Source organism: Gopherus evgoodei, unplaced genomic scaffold (assembly GCF_007399415.2).
Source record: "Gopherus evgoodei ecotype Sinaloan lineage unplaced genomic scaffold, rGopEvg1_v1.p scaffold_31_arrow_ctg1, whole genome shotgun sequence".
NCBI classification, from domain to species: domain Eukaryota; kingdom Metazoa; phylum Chordata; order Testudines; family Testudinidae; genus Gopherus; species Gopherus evgoodei.
Window position 1 is genome coordinate 1808136 of NW_022059983.1, and position 18994 is coordinate 1827129.

An 18994-nucleotide genomic window follows, 5' to 3' on the forward strand; every position below is an offset into this window, starting at 1 on the left:
AACTCCAATGCCAGAGGGTGCCAGCGAGCCTGAACTGGCAGAAGCAGCAGACAATCACATCCAAGAGGCTCAGCCAGAGCCTGAAATACCCCCGGTGCACCAGCGGAGAGCGGTTCACCAGCAACGGAAACAACCCCATCACCTACATCGCTTCCAGAGGGACCAAGCCCAAGTCCACAGTCTAAGGAAAAACTGGTGTCTCCAGCTTCAAGGGAACAGTTCCAGACTAAGCAGAAAGCAGATGACAGCCTTCAGAAAGCTTGGGCGGCGGCACGGAGCACCCCACCGCCTCTCAGCTCTTCTAATCAATCCCGGTTTGATGTAAAACAAGAACTTTTGTACAAGGAAACTCTTTCTAGTGGACACCAGGAAAACTGGCATCCGCGAAAACAGTTGGTGGTTCCAAGTGAGTACCGGGAAAAGCTCTTAAGCTTAGCCCATAATCATCCCAGTGGCCATGCTGGGGTGAACAGAACCAAGGACCGGTTGGGAAAGTTCTTCCACTGGGAGGGGATGGGCAAGGACGTTGCCAAGTATGTCCGGTCTTGTGAGGTATGCCAAAGAGTGGGAAAAAACCAAGACCAGGTCAAGGCCCCTCTCCAGCCACTCCCCATAATTGAGGTCCCATTTCAGCAAGTAGCTGTGAATATTCTGGGTCCTTTCCCAAAAAAGACACCCAGAGGAAAGCAGTACATACTGACTTTCGTGGACTTTGCTACCCGATGGCCGGAAGCAGTAGCTCTAGGCAACACCAGGGCTAACACTGTGTGCCAGGCCCTAACAGACATTTTTGCCAGGGTAGGTTGGCCCTCTGACATCCTTACAGATTCAGGATCTAATTTCCTGGCAGAGACCATGAAGGAACTGTGGGAAACTCATGGTGTGAACCACTTGGTTGCCACCCCTTACCACCATCAAACCAATGGCCTGGTGAAAAGGTTTAATGGAACTTTGGGGGCCAAAATTTGGGTGGTGGCAGTGCTATCAGATCTAAGCTGGTAATTAAGCTTAGAGGATTCAGGTGCTAGTATCTCATTTTCTGAACTCTAAGGGCTTGTCTACATCAGAAAGTTGCAGCGCTGGTGAGGGAGTTACAGCGCTGCAACTTTGAAGGTGTACACATCTGCAGGGCATCACCAGCGCTGCAACTCCCTGTTTGCAGCGCTGGCCGTACTCCCGTTTTGTCTGGGGTGTAGAGGATCCAGCGCTGGTGATCCAGCGCTGGTAATCCAATGTAGACACTTACCAGCGCTTTTCTTGACCTCCGTGGAACGAGGAAGCCTCTGGTAATCAAGCTGGTGTCCTTTCCCGGTTTGCTCTCTCGTTCCCGGAACCCCGAGCAAGCAGGTCTCCTTCCCTGCGGTTTGCTGGGTGGCTCCGGGAACGCGAGAGCAAACCGCGGCGAAGCTGGTCTCCTTTCCCGGTTTGCTCTCTCGTTCCCCGAACCGCCGAGCAAGCGGTTCTCCTTCCCTGCGGTTTGCAGGGTGGCTCCGGGAACGCGAGAGCAAACCGCGGCGAAGCTGGTCTCCTTTCCCGGTTTGCTCTCTCGTTCCCGGAGCCACCCTGCAAACCGCAGGGAAGGAGAACCACTTGCTCGGGGTTCCGGGAACGAGAGAGCAAGCCGGGGAAGGAGACCAGCTTCGCCGCGGTTTGCTCTCTCGTTCCCGGAACCCCGAGCAAGCAGGTCTCCTTCCCTGCGGTTTGCAGGGTGGCTCCGGGAACGCGAGAGCAAACCGCGGCGAAGCTGGTCTCCTTTCCCGGTTTGCTCTCTCGTTCCCCGAACCGCCGAGCAAGCGGTTCTCCTTCCCTGCGGTTTGCAGGGTGGCTCCGGGAACGTGAGAGCAAACCGCGGCGAAGCTGGTCTCCTTTCCCGGTTTGCTCTCTCGTTCCCGGAGCCACCCTGCAAACCGCAGGGAAGGAGAACCGCTTGCTCGGGGTTCCGGGAACGAGAGAGAAAGCCGGGGAAGGAGACCAGCTTCGCCGCGGTTTGCTCTCTTGTTCCCGGAACCCCGAGCAAGCAGGTCTCCTTCCCTGCGGTTTGCAGGGTGGCTCCGGGAACGCGAGAGCAAACCGCGGCGAAGCTGGTCTCCTTTCCCGGTTTGCTCTCTCGTTCCCGGAGCCACCCTGCAAACCGCAGGGAAGGAGAACCGCTTGCTCGGCGGTTCGGGGAACGAGAGTGCAAACCGGGAAAGGAGACCAGCTTCGCCGCGGTTTGCTCTCGCGTTCCCGGAGCCACCCTGCAAACCGCAGGGAAGGAGACCTGCTTGCTCGGGGTTCCGGGAACGCGAGAGCAAACCGCGGCGAAGCTGGTCTCCTTCCCCGGCTTGCTCTCTCGTTCCCGGAACCCCGAGCAAGCAGGTCTCCTTCCCTGCGGTTTGCAGGGTGGCTCCGGGAACGCGAGAGCAGACCGCGGCGAAGCTGGTCTCCTTCCCCGGCTTGCTCTCGCGTTCCCGGAACCCCCCTTGAAGCCGCCCAACAGCGCTGCAGTGTGGCCACATCTAACACCACTTGCAGCGCTGGTTGCTGTAAGTGTGGCCACTCTGCAGCGCTGGCCCTATACAGCTGTACTAATACAGCTGTAACAACCAGCGCTGCAAAATTTTAGATGTAGACATGGCCTAAGGTTCAGATCTGAGAGGGAATGCTATGACACACTTGTATGACCTTCCAAGCTTTGTAATATCCCATCCTTCAGAGATAGTGTGAACGAGGGAGTGTGAACAAGGGAGTGTATGTGGGACTGGGCGGAGAGGAACTGCAAGGAGAAAGGAGCCCGGAGCCAGGAGCGTCTGATATAATCTGCCCTGAGAAGGCAGTCATGAAGTGCTGAAAAGAAAAGAAGAACCTGGCATGCATGAAAGGAACTGGTTTGGGAATGCTTCTCGGTGACGGACACAGAAAGGAAACTCAGTGTACGTGACAGGAGCCGCCCAATTCTAGAAATAAGAGGAAGAAGGCATGCACACAAGCCCCTGCTTCTTGACCCTCTCAGCAGCCTGGATTCGTGACTGCAGACAGACACACCAGATCTACCATGCTTCGGCTTCTTGGCCTCCATGCTGTCTCTGGTAACTCTCTGTCTGTGTAAGTGTGTGTGTACATGAGGGTATGAATGCAGCGAATGTGTGTGTGTATAAATAAGCTCCATCTCTTTTCTATCTGACCTAACAGCGGCATTGTAATAAAACTAATACAAGTGTAATCCTGGGTTGGTTTTTAGGGGAACCTAGGTAACACCCTCCTCCTCAAAAAACCTGGCCCTGTTTCCCTAGCTGGGGAACCTTGGAGATGATGCCCCTTGTGCTTTGTAGGGCTGAGTCTGCTCTGCTGCAAATTCCTCTAATTCACCCTGTCGGCTGCCAGCTCTGAGCTGCCTCCTGCACTGGGAGTGGCCCCTCTATCTTTATCCCTGGAGAGACTTTCCCTTGGCTCAGCCAGTGCCTTTGGCATTTCTCTGCCTCCACAATTCCCACCGGGCATCATAGAGCAATGTTCCTTATGGCTGTGGGTTGCTATGTTACCAGCCTTAGCCATAGTGAATAGGTGGTTACCTGTGAGCACTCTGGCTGGAATGCAGCCCGATGCACCAATTTCCAAAAGGCCTTCTAGCCCCTCCTCCTGCAAGTGCATGTTAGTCAAAGGCAGAGTGGTTTTAAATTTCTCCCGGGCCAGGAGTTCCACATTTCCCCAGGTACCATGTCCATCTACCTGACCATGCCCTCTCTGAGTAGAAATCTGGGCACCAGCATCCCTCCACCCCAGGCGTTCTATGTTACTCACTTTGGGAACCTTAAGAAAGTCGGTAGGAACCTCCAATGGGTAACGTACACAATTCATCAGGAACCTCTCCCACACTTCTGTGGGTCCTGGGTTTACCGTAGCTGTGTTAACCTGGTTCTGGATGGCGTGTGGGTTAGGATTCCCTTTACTCATGGCAGTTGTCCCTCCGGGGTTCAGTGAAGTTACATATGAAACACTTTCTTGAACTGTCCTATGTCTCAGAAGAGATTCTGCAAATGTGATTAGCAGGAGGGATTTGTTCTGGGGAGGTGAGTGCCTGGGTTCCAAACCACCCTCCCCCTTTCCAGGGGTAAAACAGGGTCCCTTCTTTACACTCAGCATCTGTCCTTCTCTTTTTCATTGGACTCTCTGGCTTGCACATAGGAAATAGCCAGATCTACTGCCTCCTGTTCAGAACCCAGGGATTTATCCCAAACAGCTTCTCTGCTCTCCTCAGAACACATGTGCAAGAAATGTTCCTGGGCAAAGAGATCAAATAACTGGTCGTAATTCTCTGCTCCTTTGCCCATTTTGTCATCAGGTCACATATCTTGTATACTTATTGTCTATGGCTCACTTTATCCCACATTCTGAGGTTTCTGAACCTTAACCTCAGGGATCATTTGAAATCTTTGCAATATGGTCTTTTAAAATTCAGCATATTTCAAAGCCCCTTCAATTTCCATTTAATCAAATACATGTGTAACCCTTCTGCCCCTCTGAGTTGGCAGCAACAAGGGCCGGGTTCAGTATCCAGGGGTTCTGTTTCAATAACCCAATGCCAAACCAGCTCGAGCCCCCACCCAGTGACCTGGGAAAATCTTACACACACCCCTAGGTGCCTCAAAGAGGCAATGCTTCCCCTCTCGCAAGCACAGAGTCTCGGTGTAGCAGAAAAGGTTTAATACATGAGATAAACAACAAACACTAAATTGGGAAAACACTTCAACTAGAGTTCCTAGACCAAACCGTGAGCAAAGACCCACCTCAGGAAATTGGGCTGTGTTTTCTTTCCTGGGCTCTTGAGTCCAGCAACCCCCAAATCACCCACAGTCCCAAAAGTCCCACAATCCAAAAGTCTCTGTCCTGGGTCAGTGAGCCCCAAAGTTGGAGAATCTATCTGCAGAGGTCCCTCCCCCCAGCCTGGTAGAAAGGGGCACCCTACGTGGTCCGGGGCCAACTGCCCTGCCTCTTCATGGGTTCTGCTCCCACCTTCTCCACGAACTGCTCCGCTTTACCGGCCGCTCCACTCTGCTCCTCCAGCCGTCCTCACAAACTGCTCCGCTCCACCAGCTGTCCCATGAGCTGCTCCAGTTCTCCCTGCAAACTGCTCAGCTCAGCTCACTCTGTGGGCTACTCCACTCTGCCAGCCACTCTGCTCCACCAGCCATCCCCACAAACTGCTCCACTCTACCAGCCACTCTGTTCCACAGTATAGCTTCAGGCTCCCCCACTAGTTAGCACTGTACTCAGTGCTCTCAGCTCAGTAATTTCAGCTCTTTAGTGATTTCAACTTTTAGTGATCTCAGCTCTTAGTAGGGGAGCCCTAGTGCTAGTGCACCATTAGCCAAAAGTGAGTTCAGCTCAGTAACCCATATCTGGATTCTTACAGGAATAAAAAAAATCAACTCTGACATTCCACAGTGGAGAGAGGAGGATGTGCAATTGGTGTTCCAGGCCCTCACAAGGGGCCCATCTCTCACACACACACACACACACACACACACACACACACACACACACACACACACACACACACACACACACACACACACACACACACACACACACACAGCCTCTCTCAACTCATAGGGAGTTGGAACCCATGTCCCATGTTTAGCAAGTACCACCCAACTGAGGTTGAGTCATCTCTGTCACAAAGCAGTCCCACAGCTCCCCATTCACACAATCAGGGTGACAAACTTTTTTTTTCCTGCCCCAATAACAAAGAAATTGGGGATCCCAGAGCTGTTAAAATAACCATTCCAGTCTGCCGTGGGCTTATGCTAAGTGGGGGGTGGATGCCAATGCAAATCTTTCCCCATTCTTTGAAATTCTTGGAATTCTTTCCACATTCCCTACAATTCACCACCAGATGTCGGGGCAGCGCTCATCCTGACTCTGCTTACACTTGTAAATCAAATAGACTGAGAATAATCTTTCACCCCAAATTAGAATCTGCACATTTGTTTGCTTTGCGATTCAGATCCATATCCTTCTGTATATGGAAGAAGTTTCTTGTTCTATTAGGATATGTCTACACTACAAAATTAGGTTGAATTTATAGGTCTTTTTTTAGAAATCATTTTTATACAGTCGATTGTGTGTGTTCCCACACAAAATGCTCTAAGTGCATTAAGTTGGCGAACTGTGTCAAGAGTACCAAAGCTATCATCGACTTCCAGAGCATTGCACTGTGGGTAGCAGTGGCTAGCTATCCCACAGTTCCCACAGTCTCTGCTGCCCATTGGAATTCTGGGTTGAGATCCCAATGTCTGATGGGGCAAAAAACATTGTCACGGGTAGTTCTGGGTACATGTTGTCAGGCACCCCTCTCCCTCCCTCTCTCTGGGAAAGCAATGGCAGACAATCTTTTCACACCTTTTTTCCTGGGTTACCTGTGCATACTCCATACCACAGCAAGCATAGAGCCCACTCAGCTTACTGTCACTGTACGTCTCCTGGGTTCTGGCAGACATGGGACTGCATTGCTACATAGCAGCAACTCATTGCCTTTTGGCAGCAGATGGTGCATTACGACTGGTGTCCGTCATCATTGTAGTCCTGGGTGCTCTTTTAGCTGACCTCAGGGAGGTTGGTCAGGGCACCTGGGCAGACATGGGAGTGACTCAGCCAGGTCATTCCCATCTTCTGCCGAGCACCCAGGAGATGACAATGGCTAGCAATTGTAATGCAGCATCTTCTGCCGAGCACCCAGGAGATGATGATGGCTAGTAGTCATACTGCACCATCTGCTGCCAGCCTAAGATGTAAAAGATAGATGGAGTGGATCAAAACAAGAAATGGACCTGATTTGTTTTACATTCATTTGCTTCCCCCCTTCCTCCTGCTGTGAAATCAACGGCCTGCTAAACCCAGGGTTTTGAGTTCAGTCCTTGAGGGGGACATTCTGTGTGACAGTTGTTTATGTTTCTCCTTGGTGCAAAGCCACTCGCTTTGTTAATTTTAATTCCCTGTAAGCCATGTCATCAGTCGCCCCTCCCTCTGTCAGAGCAACGGCAGACAATTGTCTTGCCCCTTTTTTCAGCACAGATGCCATAGCACTGGGAACATGGAGCCTGCTAAGATCACCACGGCAATTCTGAGCTCTGTAAACACCAAGCGCATTATCCTGCAGTATATGCAGAACCAGAACCTGCCAAAGCAAAACCAGGAGAGGAGGTGACAGCAGTGCGATAACGAGAGTGATGAGGACATAGACTTCTCACAAAGTACAAGCCCCGGCAATGTGCACATCATGGTGTTAATGGGGCAGGTTCATGCCGTGGAATGCAGATTCTGGGCCCGGGAAACAAGCACAGACTGGTGGGACCGCATATTGTTGCAGGTCTGGGACGATTCCCAGTGGCTGCGAAACTTTCGCATGCGTAAGGGCACTTTCATGGAACTTTGTGACTTGCTTTCCCCTGCCCTGAAGCACCAGAATACCAAGATGAGAGCAGCCCTCACAGTTCACAGGCAAGTGGCGATAGCCCTGTGGAAGCTTGCAACACCTGGTCAGTCAGGCATCAATTTGGAGTGGGAAAATCTACTGTGGGGGCTGCTATGATCCAAGCAGCCAACACAATCAAAGAGCTGCTGATATCAAGGGTAGTGATTCTGGGAAATGTGCAGGCGATAGTGGATGGCTTTGCTGCAATGGGATTCGCTAACTGTGGTGGGGCGATAGATGGAACACATATCCCTATCTTGGCACCAGAGCACCAAGCCAGCGAGTACATAAACTGCAAGGGGTACTTTTCAATGCTGCTGCAAGCACTGGTGGATCACAAGGGATGTTTCACCAACATCAATGTGGGATGGCCGGGAAAGCTACATGATGCTTGCATCTTCAGGAACTCTCATCTGTTTCAAAAGCTGCAGGAAGGGACTTTCTTCCCAGACCAGAAAACAACCACTGGGGATGTTGAAATGCCTATAGTTATCCTTGGGGACCCAGCTTACCTCTTAATGCCATGGCTCATGAAGCCGTACACAGGCAGCCTGGACGGTAATTAGGAGCTGTTCAACTATAGGCTGAGCAAGTGCAGAATGGTGGTAGAACGTGCATTTGGATGTTTAAAAGTGCGCTGGAGCAGTTTACTGACTCAGAAAGACCTCAGCGAAACCAATATTCCCATTGTTATTACTGCTTGCTGTGTGAACCACAATATTTGTGAGAGTAAGGGGGAGATGTTTATGGCAGGGTGGGAGGTTGAGGCAAATTGTCTGGCTGCTGATTACATGCAGCCAGACACCAGGGCGGTTAGAAGAGTACAGGAGAGTGCGGTGGGCAACAAAGAACCTTTGAAAACCAGTTTCATGACTGGCCAGGCTATGGTGTGAAAATTCTGTTTGTTTTTCATTGATGAAGCCCCCCCCCCTTGGTTCACTCTACTTCCCTGTAAGCTAACCATCCTCCCGTCCCCTCTTCGATCACCACTTGCAGACGCAATAAAGTCATTGTTGCTTCACATTCATGCATTCTTTATTAATTCATCACACAAATAGAGTGTTAATTGCCAAGGTAGCCTGGGAGGGGTGGGGGAGGAGGGAAGGACAAGGTCACACTGCACTTTAAAACTTAAAATCTTTAAAACTTATTGAAGGCCAGCCTTCTATTGCTCGGGCAATCCGCTGGGGTAGAGTGGCTAGATGGCCGGAGGCCCCCCCACCGCGTTCTTGGGCATCTGGGTGAGGAGGCTATGGAACTTGGGGAGGACGGTGGTTGGTTACACAGGGGCTGTAGTAGTGGTCTGTGCTCCTGCTGCCTTTCCTGCTGGGGAAACTGGTTTCTTCGCTTCCTTGCTGTGAGCTATCTTCAACTTCCTCATCATCATCTTCCTCGTCCCCCAAAACTGCTTCCGTGTTCTGTCCTACTCCATTTATGGAGTCAAAGCACAGGGTTGAGGTACTGGTGGCTGCACCCCCTAGAATGGCAGGCAGCTCTTTATAGAAGCAGCATATTTGGGGCTCTGACCCGCAGTGGCCATTTGCCTCTGTTTTTTTGGAAGGCTTGCCTTAGGTCCTTAATTTTCATGTGGCACTGCTGTGGGTCCCTGTTATAGCCTCTGTTCTTCATGTCCTTGAAGACTTTTTCAAATGTTTTGGCATTTCCTTTACTGCAGCGGAGTTCAGTGAGCACGGATTTGTCTCCCCATACAGCGATCGGATCCAGTACCTCCTGTATGGTCCATGCTGGAGCTCTTTTGCGATTCTGGGACTCCATGGTCACCTCTGCTGATGAGCTCTGCATGGTCACCTGTGCTGACCAGCTCGCCACGCTAGCCAAACAGGAAATGAAATTCAAAAGTTCGCAGAGCTTTTCCTATTTACCTGGCCAGTGCATCTGAGTTGAGAGTGCTGTCCAAAGCGGTCACAATGGAGCACTCTGGGATAGCTCCTGGAGGCCAGTACTGTCCAACTGAGTCCACACTACCCCAAATTCGACCCGGCAAGGCCGATTTCAGCGCTAATCCCCTCGTCGGAGGTGGAGTAAGAAATCAATTTAAAGAGCCTTTTAAATAAAAAAAAAGTGCTTTGTCATGTGAACGGATCCAGGGTTAAATCAAGGTAACACTGCTAAATTCGACCTAAAATCGTGTAGACCAGGCCTTAGAGAGACAAAGTGGGGGAGGTAGTATCTTTTATTGGACCAACTTCTGTTTGTGAGGGAGGAAACATTTGAGCTACAAAAAGCTTTTCTGTTGTAAGTCCTAAATAATGTGAAATGCTTTTGTATAAGCAAAGACTGCAGAGTCTGTCCTCCAACTTGAGAAGATTATAAGGGGTTCATTGGTTTTAACTGTAAAGAACTGTTGCATTCGAGAATCATAGGCAACAGGGCCATCCCTATGGGGATGTGGGGCCCAGGGCAGAAGTGATAGATTTGTCTCTTCTGGGATCAACCGCACTGGCCAATCGCACTGGCCTTCCATGGTGCTGCCGCTGACCCACGGCCAGACACCTGGGCTGCGGTGGCCCCAGTCCTTCCCCGAGACCCCCACCACCTCCTCCACTCCACACCACCTCCCATCCCCACTACTCGCTGCATCCCTCCTCCTTGGGACGAGGGATTGAGGAGGGACGTGGAGAACCACCAGCCAGTGGACGGAGCAGGCTCGGCTGGTTGCTGGGGCCGGCAGCTCAGTGTGGGGAGTGTGGCCTTCAGGGGCAGGAGGAGCTGGCGCTAGGGGGATGGCGGCTCGGCCTGGCCTGACTCTGCCTGACTCAGCCCGGCAGGCACTCGAGGCACAGCGCTCGGCATCGTGCTGGGGGAAGCTGATGGCTCAGCCCAGCCCAGCCCAGCTTGCCGCTGGGGCTGGCCCAGTGCTGGGGAAGGCCAGGGGCTCGGCCTTGCCTGGCTGTCAGGGAAACTGGTGGCTTGGCCCGATTCTTGCGAGGGGGAGGGGGGCTCAGGGGTGGGGAGACCAGCAGCTCAGCTTGGTCCTTGGGTGGGGTGAGGTGGGATGAGTCGGGGGGGCTGGTGACAGAGGCTCAGCCCGATGTAGCTGGAGTGGGCGGGCCGGGCTTCTCTGGTCGTGGGGCCCCCTCAGAGTCAGGGCTTCTCCTTTTACAGGGTGGGAAGGGGTTTTGGAGCTCCAGTGTGTGTGGGGGGGCAGAGCCTTGGGCAGAAGGGGCGAGGCTGGCAGGCTTGTCTTCCCAAAATGGTGGTTCACCCACCACCCATCAGGACAGGGCCCAGAGCAGTCGCTCCGATTCGCCCTATGACTCTGATAGGCTTTGTCTGGCACAAGGACAGAGAAATGTTGAAAGATATCAACCAGGATAGAACTTTGGGATATTAAGAAAAATTACTTAGAAGGAGGATCCCAAATGATAGCACGGGCAGGTAATGAAATACAATCCTTGAAATGAACCAAACTTAAAATTCCTCCGATAAGAAAGTACTCTCCCCAATTTCAGTGCCAAGCGGAAAAACGGAGATTCCATCTCAAAGATTATATTTCCCTTCTGTTCTTAATATCAATACTTATGAGTTATTTTGCTGAGTCTATGCTCCCTAGTGAGACCTCACTAGAGAGAAGTATAAAAATATCGCTCGAGCCTACTGGGGTGTAATCAGAAAGGCCAAAGTACAATTGGAGTTGCAGCTAGCAAGGGATGTGAAGGGTAACAAGAAGGGTTTCTACAGGTATGTTAGCAACAAGAAGGTGGTCAGGGAAAGTGTGGGACCCTTCCTGAATGGGGGAGGCAACCTAGTGACTGATGGTTTGGAAAAAGCTGAAGTACTCAATGTTTTTTTTGCCTAAGTCTTCTCAGAAAAGGTCAACTCCCAGACCGCTGCACTGGGCAACACAGTATGGGGAGGAGGTCCAGCCCTCTGTGGTGAAAGAACAGGTTAAGGACTATTTAGAAAAGCTGGACATGCACAAGTCCATGGGGCCAGATGCAATGCATCCGAGGGCCCTGAGAGAATTGGCTGATGTGATTGCAGAGCCATTGGACATTATCTTTGAAAACTAATGGCTATTGGGGGAGGTCCTGGACGATTGGAAAAAGGAAAATATAGTGCCCATCTTTAAAAAAGGGGAGAATAATAATCCAGGGAACTACACCTCAGTCCTTGGAAAAATCATGGAGCAGGTCCTCAAGGAATCCATTCTGCAGCTCTTGTAGGAGAGGAAGGTGATCAGGAACAATCAGCATGAATTCACCAAGGGCAAGTCATGCTTGACCAGCCTGACTGCCTTCTGTGATGAAATAACTGGCTCTGTGGATATGGAGAAAGTGGTGGATGTGATATACCTTGACTTTAGCAAAGCTTTTGATACGGTCTCCCACAGTATTCTTGCCAGCAAGTTAAAGAAGTATGGATTGGATGAATGGCCTATCAGGTGGATAGAAAGCTGGCTAGATTGTCGGGCTCCACAGGTAGTGATCAATGGCTCCATGTCTAGTTGACCGCAGAGTGTCCCACAGGTCAGTCCTGGGGCTGGTTTTGTTCAACATCTTCATCAATGATCTGGATGGTGGGATGGATTGCACCCTCAGCAAGTTTGTGGATGACACGAAGCTGGGGAGAGAGGTAGATACACTGGAGGGTAGGGATACGGTCCAGAGTGACCTAGGCAAATTGGAGGATTGGGCCAAAAGAAATCTGACGAAGTTCAACAAGGACAAGTGCAGAGTCCTGCACTTAGGATGAAAGAATCCCATGCACTGCTACAGGCTGGGGACTGACTGGCGAAGCGGCAGTTCTGCAGAAAAGGACCTTGGAATTACAGTGGACGAGAAGCTGGATGTTAGTCAATTGTGTGCCCTTGTTGCCAGAAGGCTAATGGCATATTGGGTTGCATTAGTAGGAGCATTGCCAGCAGATCAAGGTGTGAAGCAAGGAGATTCTTTTCCCCAAGAATCAGGTAGGCACAAACAATACTGAAGGGGTTTATTCACTGTACCAGGAAAACTGAAAAACAGCTTCAAAAGTATGGTCCTACAGTGACCAATTAAATACATTTTTCTTACAATTTAATTTGTATTTATCTTGTACTTACAGAGACAAAGATTGTTTCAGAGAGAGAGAGACCATGATAATGACAGGAGCAGAACATACGCACAAAACTATTTGGATTATATCAATTATCTATGACCACCTTAAGGAGAAGGGGTCGGGTGAGGTGAGTGTTTACAGATATCCAGAGAGCTGTGGCAGAGGTTTGTACTGTTCTTTCTTACCAAGAGGTCGAGTTACTAGGTGAACATCTGATCATGTAAGTCTATCAAGTGTTTACAGCTGCCACTGTCCTTGGGCCTCTGGTATTTCTGCTTGTTAGTGTAAACAGTCAGAATGAGCTCTACCCTGACATCTGGTGGTGAGCGGTGGAAAAGGACTTCAGGGGCTGATCTTGGTTGCATGGGCACTCCCATGGAGGGACGACTTGCCCAAATGGTCACGTTGGCTGCTGTGGGACCCCTAGTCCCTTTTTTATTGGAGCAGGAGTAATAAAGTGTTGTTATCCTGATTATGGGATCAAGGACATAGAACTGTACTTGGCATTTTATGAGAGGGACTCGCCCTCAACTAAGTAACACTTGCTAGGCAGGGACATGGGTTCCAGAATCCAGTGAACTGAGAGAGGCTGGGGACAGGTATGTGTACCTGGTAGTATGGGCCCCTTTGATGCTCTCCACTATACAATGACAAGCTAATTTTGACTCCATTAGGAGTCTTGTTACATGCTGCAGAGTTGAACTCACTGATTCCTAAGTCTAAGCATTAGACCTACTTTGGGCAAGTGGTTCTGAGTGTGCCAGCACTGGGGCTCCCCTGCTAACAGCTGAATTGACTAAAGAGCTAAAGTTAGTGAGAGCTGTGTTAAGTGGGGAGCTGAAGACATATTGGTGAGCGGCTAGCAGGATAGCTAGCGGAGAGGAGCAGCTGGTGGTGAAAACTGTAGCAGAACCCTGCTGAGAAATACGGCAATCAACCGTTGACCTGAGCAGTGGAGCATGTAAGCTGCCCTCCATACCTCCCCCCACTTCCACTCAGTCTGGGAGGTAAACTCTGCAGATGAACTTCTGAACTCTGGGGGCTGCACTGACCAAAGACAGAAACTGTGAGTGAGGCCTGGTCCACACTACACAGTTAAATCGATTTAAACAGCATTAAATCGATTTAACTCTGTACCCATCCACACTACAAGGCACTTAAATCGATTTTAAGGGCTCTTAAAATCGATTTCTGTACTCCTCCCCAACGAGAGGATTAACCCTAAAATCGATATTACTATATCGATTTAGGGTTAGTGTGGACGGAAATCAAAGTTATTGGTCTCATTCCTTTAATGTAGCTACCCAGAGTGCACCGCTCCGGAAATCGATGGTAGCCTAGGACCATGGACGCACACCACCGAATTAATGTGCCCTAGTGTGGATGCATAAAATCGATTTTATAATATCGGTTTTATAAAACCGGTTTTAGTAATTTCGATTTTATGCTGTAGTGTAGACGTAGCCTGAGGGTGACTGTGAGGTTACTGGACTTAAGGACACTGCCAAACTTACTTGGGGGTGGGGTTTTTGCCCATGGTTTGTGTTATGAATCCTGTTTTTTGGTGCTTCCCCAACATAATGCCACAACGTTTCCCTCCTTTATTAAAATGATCTTGCTACACTCAGACTCTGTGCCTGCGAGAGGGGAAGTATTGCCTCTTAGAGGCACCCAAGGGGGTGCTATATAATTGTCCCAGGTCACTGGGTGGGGAGTTGAGCGTTTTGCATTGTGTTATTGAAACGGAACCCCTAGATACTGAACCCGGCCCTTGTTGCTGGCCAATTCTGATGGGCAGAAGGGCTATATTAGTCACATGTGTTTGTCTCAGCTGCTAACTGAATTTTTAACTCTTGCCTAAAAAGAGGGCAGTGATTATTCCCCTCTATTCAGCAATGGTGAGGCCACATCTGGAGTACTGCATCCAGTTCTGGGCCCCCCACTACAGAAAGGATGTGGACAAATTGGAGAGAGTCCAGCGGAGGGGAACAAAAATGATTAGGGGGGCTGGGGCACATGACTTACAAGGAGTGGCTGAGGCAACTGGGTTTATTTAGGAGCGAAAAGGGGGGATTTGATAGGAGCCTTCAACTACCTGAAGGGGGGTTCCAAAGAGGATGGAGCTCAGCTGTTCTCAGTGGTGGCAGATGACAGAACAAGGAGCAATGGTCTCAAGTTGCAGTGGGGGAGGTTTAGGTTGGATATTAGGAAAACCTATTTCACTAGGAGGGTGGTGAAACACTGGAATGGGTTACCTAGGGAGGTGGTGGGATCTCCATCCTTAGAGGTTTTTAAGGCCCAGTTTGACAAAGCCCTGGCTGGGATGATTTAGTTGGGGATTGGTCCTGCTTTGAGCAGGGGGTTGGACTAGATACCTCCTGAGGGCTCTTCCAACCCTAATTGTCTATGATAGCCATATGTTAGATTTTAACTCCTTTATAAGTCCAAGCAAATTCACTTCAGAGAGGTTGAAATGAATTGTTTTAAGCCATTGCTTTTAATATTCTAACCCTGTCCCCTTTGGACCAATGTAGTCAAAGAGAAGTAACCACCCTCTTCAAAGCACCTCAGGAAAGTGCACCTGAGCAGCGTGAGCAATGCGGGAGATACTAAACAACTGAGAATTGATGATTGTAAGTAAACTTGCATTGTTCCCTGGTATAACTGCTGAACCGCAACTCTAGTCTTGGAGCACTGCTTGTGGGACTGTATTGTGTGTATAGCACATCCAGGCAATTGTGTCGACATTTAAGGTTGAACTGCTTACTATGTATTAATGTGGTTCTGGGTGCATTAATAAATTGTTGGCTGGTTAAGAATAGGTGAGTATCCAGATTTGAGAAATCCTGCTCAGGTTAAAAAGTTGACTGAAAAGATACTAGCATCCCACTAGTCAGCTAATGTTCCCTGGACTTTGTGCAAAGGGGCTCTCCTGTTGGAGTCTATTGGAGTCTGCAACAGGTGCCACAGGGAGGCGGGCACTTTTCAAATCTCCCCAGATGTGGCCTTGGCAGTGGGTGGGTGGGTCCTCCTGGAACCCTGCTCTGTGGGCGGCAGTGACTGGGGAAGGGGAGGGGAGCAAGGGGACCTCACCCAGATGTCCCTATAGAGTGAAGGGCCCTTCCTCTCCTTGGGCATTCTGTGCCTCAAAGCAGCACCCTGGACCCCCATATTCACCATTGTCATATGATTATATGTTTCAGACAAAGCATGCCCTGTAAGAGATCTGCTGAAACCCATTGTTCTATCCAAATGTGTATATCATTAGTATGTATCAAGTTATGAGATTGTGCTGTATGGTTGTTCCTGAGAGATGTTGTAAGTTTATTAGGGACATACAAAGAAGGTGAACTACTCCCAGGGGGTCCTCCACGACCATTAATCAGCAGGGGAGCTGTAGTCAAGGGATTTATAATTCAATGACAGTTGAGCAAGCACCACACAATGGGGACTCCTCAACCCCATGACTCAGTAGCACAAGACCACACCGGGGGATTGCTCAACCCAATGACTCAGTGAAGCCCACCAGGCCATGTCTGGGCAAGCATCTCCTAGGCACATGGATACGGCTAAGGATATAAAATAGGTAACAGTGGCAGCATGCCTTGGTCTCCTCTCCCACTTATGCTGGAAATAACTGGGACACTGAGAAGACTGGTCCAGGCTTCAGGGGGAAGTCTGTGTATTAAGGACTGTAACATCCGGTGGGGTGAAAACACTGCTTCATCTAAATACTGCCTACTGCAATAAGGTTTACAATTTAGGTTGTGTGCTTATTTTTATTGGAAACCATCTGTCCTTATGCCTATCACCTAAAAATCAATCTTTCTGCAGCTAATAATCCTGTTTTATATTTTACATAAAACACTGTGTTTTGCTTGAAGTGCTTGGGAAACCTCAGCTCAGATACAAAAGCTGCTGCGTATCCTCTCCACACTGAGGGAGGGGCGGACTGGATAATAAACTTACAGTGGTCAGGCCCTGCCCAGGGCAGGGCAGTACAGCTCAGGGGTGCAAGGTCGGGGAGCCAGGGGGAATTGGCTGATGCCTTTCACTGTGTGATTCATGAGAGGCTTTGGGTGCCTTCATGCAATCTAGCTGGTGTAGGGCTCCACCTGCTGTGGTGCTGAGTGATAATAGCAAAGCATCCTGAGAGACAGCCCAGGCTGGAGAGTGAAGATGGCAGAGTGGCACCCTACTTCCAGCTTGTACCCCAGGGATCCCATCATGGGGGGGGTCAGCCCTTATAAAGCAGAAGCCCCTTTCCCTCCCTGGGGGAGGCAGCTCCTATAGAGCAGGGGTCACCTTCCCTTCCCAGGGTATAGGTGTCTCTTTTCTCACCATAGCTGTGCCCCCCCCAGAGAACCCTCTGTCTCTGCAGCACCCCACACTGGCCTTCTCCCCATCCCCCAGAGGGCAGGTGCTGGGCAGGGGGCACCAAGGGGCTGCCCTAGGGCCTGGAGATTGAAGTGCACAGAGCCGGTCCTTGGCCCTAGGCTGAGGAGTTACATACAGAGGGGGCATGTCTGGAGCATGGGCTGGAGGCTGGTACCAAGGCTAGTTCCCCAAGGCTGGAGATGGCCAACCAGCAGGGAGGAGCTGCCACCTCTAGGCTCCAACCCCAAGCTGTGCTAGGGTGGGAGGTGCCAGGCACCACGAAGGTGGAGAGGCAGGATGGAGCCAGCCCTGACCTGGGGAACAAAGTAGATCAAGCAGAGAAAGGCCCTGTCATGAACATACAGCTCAGGGAAGCATAAAATCCTCCTTTACCTGTAAAGGGTTAAGAAGCTCAAATAACCGGTTGGCACAGGACCAAAGGGACCAATAAGGGGAGAAGATACTTTCAAATCTGTGGGAGAAGGTTTTTGCTTTGAGCTCTGTGTTGTTGTTCTCTCGAAGAAAAAAAATAATAAAAAAAAAAATCACGTAATCCAGCTCCTACTGAAATGATGCATCTAATATTACAGGAATAGTAATAGCAAGAAAATGCATTAGATTCTCTTTTGTTTTAGCTTGCGAATTTTCTCTATGCTAAAAGGGAGGTTTATTCCTGGTTGGTTTTTTTGTTTGTTTTTTTTTAATACTTTAAAGTTTTGCCTAGAGGGGAATCCTCTGTCTTTTAAATCTTACTACCCTGGGCTTGGAGCAGTCCTTTGGAAGTCAGATGGCCTTCGTTCACGTGCTCGAGACAAGCTGACCAATCTCCCTTCCTCACTCTGCTCCATGGCTTCACCCTGTGTGGTGGGTTCCTGGCCACCCTGGGGGCCATGTCTGGGAACACAGGGGGCTAGGCCAGGAGCTCATGGTGCTGTGCTCACTACAGTGTCATGAAGACCTCTGCTCTAGCCCCCTCAGAGCTAGCTGGGAGAAGCAAGCACTGCTCCCAGCTGTCTGAGGCTTAATGGATTGGAGCTCCCCAGAGTCACGTGGCAGCACCGTCCCTGGAGCTTAGCCCCTGGGGACGAGATGCTCTGTCATGCTTTCCCCAGCCAGGGGTCCCAGAAAGGCCCCATCACCGGAGAGCTGAAAAGGCTGGTTCACTTTCTGTAGCAAGCTCTTGAGTATTTAAAAGGGCCTGGTTCCTCACCCCATTTCTCACCTGCCTGTGGATCTGTGGCAGATGATGGCAGCAGTTGAATGGTTACCAAATGCACCTGGCAGATGGTTGCAGAAGGCACCAGAGACATCTTGCCATAAGGGGCCTACTAGAGGGAATAATGAGGAAATGGCATAGAACCATCACAGACCTGCATGGAGAGAAGGTGGAGCATTGCGAGGCTCATCATGGTACAGCTGGAGAAGGATGATAAGTCTAAGAAGCAGGTTCCAGACTCAAACGGGGCTAGAAGGAGGTGTGGGAACAGCAGAGGGAGCAGCTGGAGTTGGCAGCAAGGCGTCCACAAGATCCAGCTACCCATCCAAAAGGGTGTCTTCATGACCTGGTTCCCTGTCCATAGATCTGACGCGGATGGAGTTGGAGCTGAGAGCAAACGAGCCACAGCTGGAGCAACAAAGGCTAGAGGATAGTGAGAGGCAGCGAAAGCACGAGACAGAACAGCAGGAGAAGCAGCGTAACCAGCCTAAGAAGGATTGGACCTGTTTCTTGGACCGTGGGACAGGCCACTTTTGGATAGCATCCACCTTGGCCTGTAGGGGGTTTATGGTTCCTCGACCCACCTGGTGCCCCAGGTAAGTCACTCTGTTTTGGCCTATTTGACACTTTTTGGCCTTAACAGTTAGTCCTGCCTGCCTGATGCGCTCAAAGACCTTTTCCAGGTGGAGTAGGTGTTCGGGCCAGGAGTTTGAAAAAATGGCCACATCATCGAGGTAGGCAACTGCAAATTCTCCCAGTCCAGCTAGTAGACCGTCTACCAGCCTCTGGAAGGTGGCGGGTGCATTTCGAAGGCCGAAAGGAAGGACATTGAATTCATACACCCCCGTATGGGTGACGAATGCTGACCTCTCCTTGGCAGGTTCATC

The 18994-nt window shown here is 50.4% G+C and overlaps 1 long non-coding RNA gene across 2 annotated transcripts; it reads left to right on the plus strand.

The window, feature by feature from the left end:
• Positions 1–2631: 2631 nt before the first annotated feature.
• Positions 2632–18549, plus strand: LOC115640440. 2 transcript variants are annotated; one of them, XR_003997880.1, is made up of 3 exons: positions 2632–3084; positions 15049–15147; positions 18472–18549. It is a non-coding gene; the product is annotated as an uncharacterized LOC115640440 (long non-coding RNA). The 2 variants fall into 2 exon arrangements; XR_003997881.1 differs by having other exon boundaries at positions 2632–3068.
• The last annotated feature ends 445 nt before the right edge of the window (positions 18550–18994 follow it).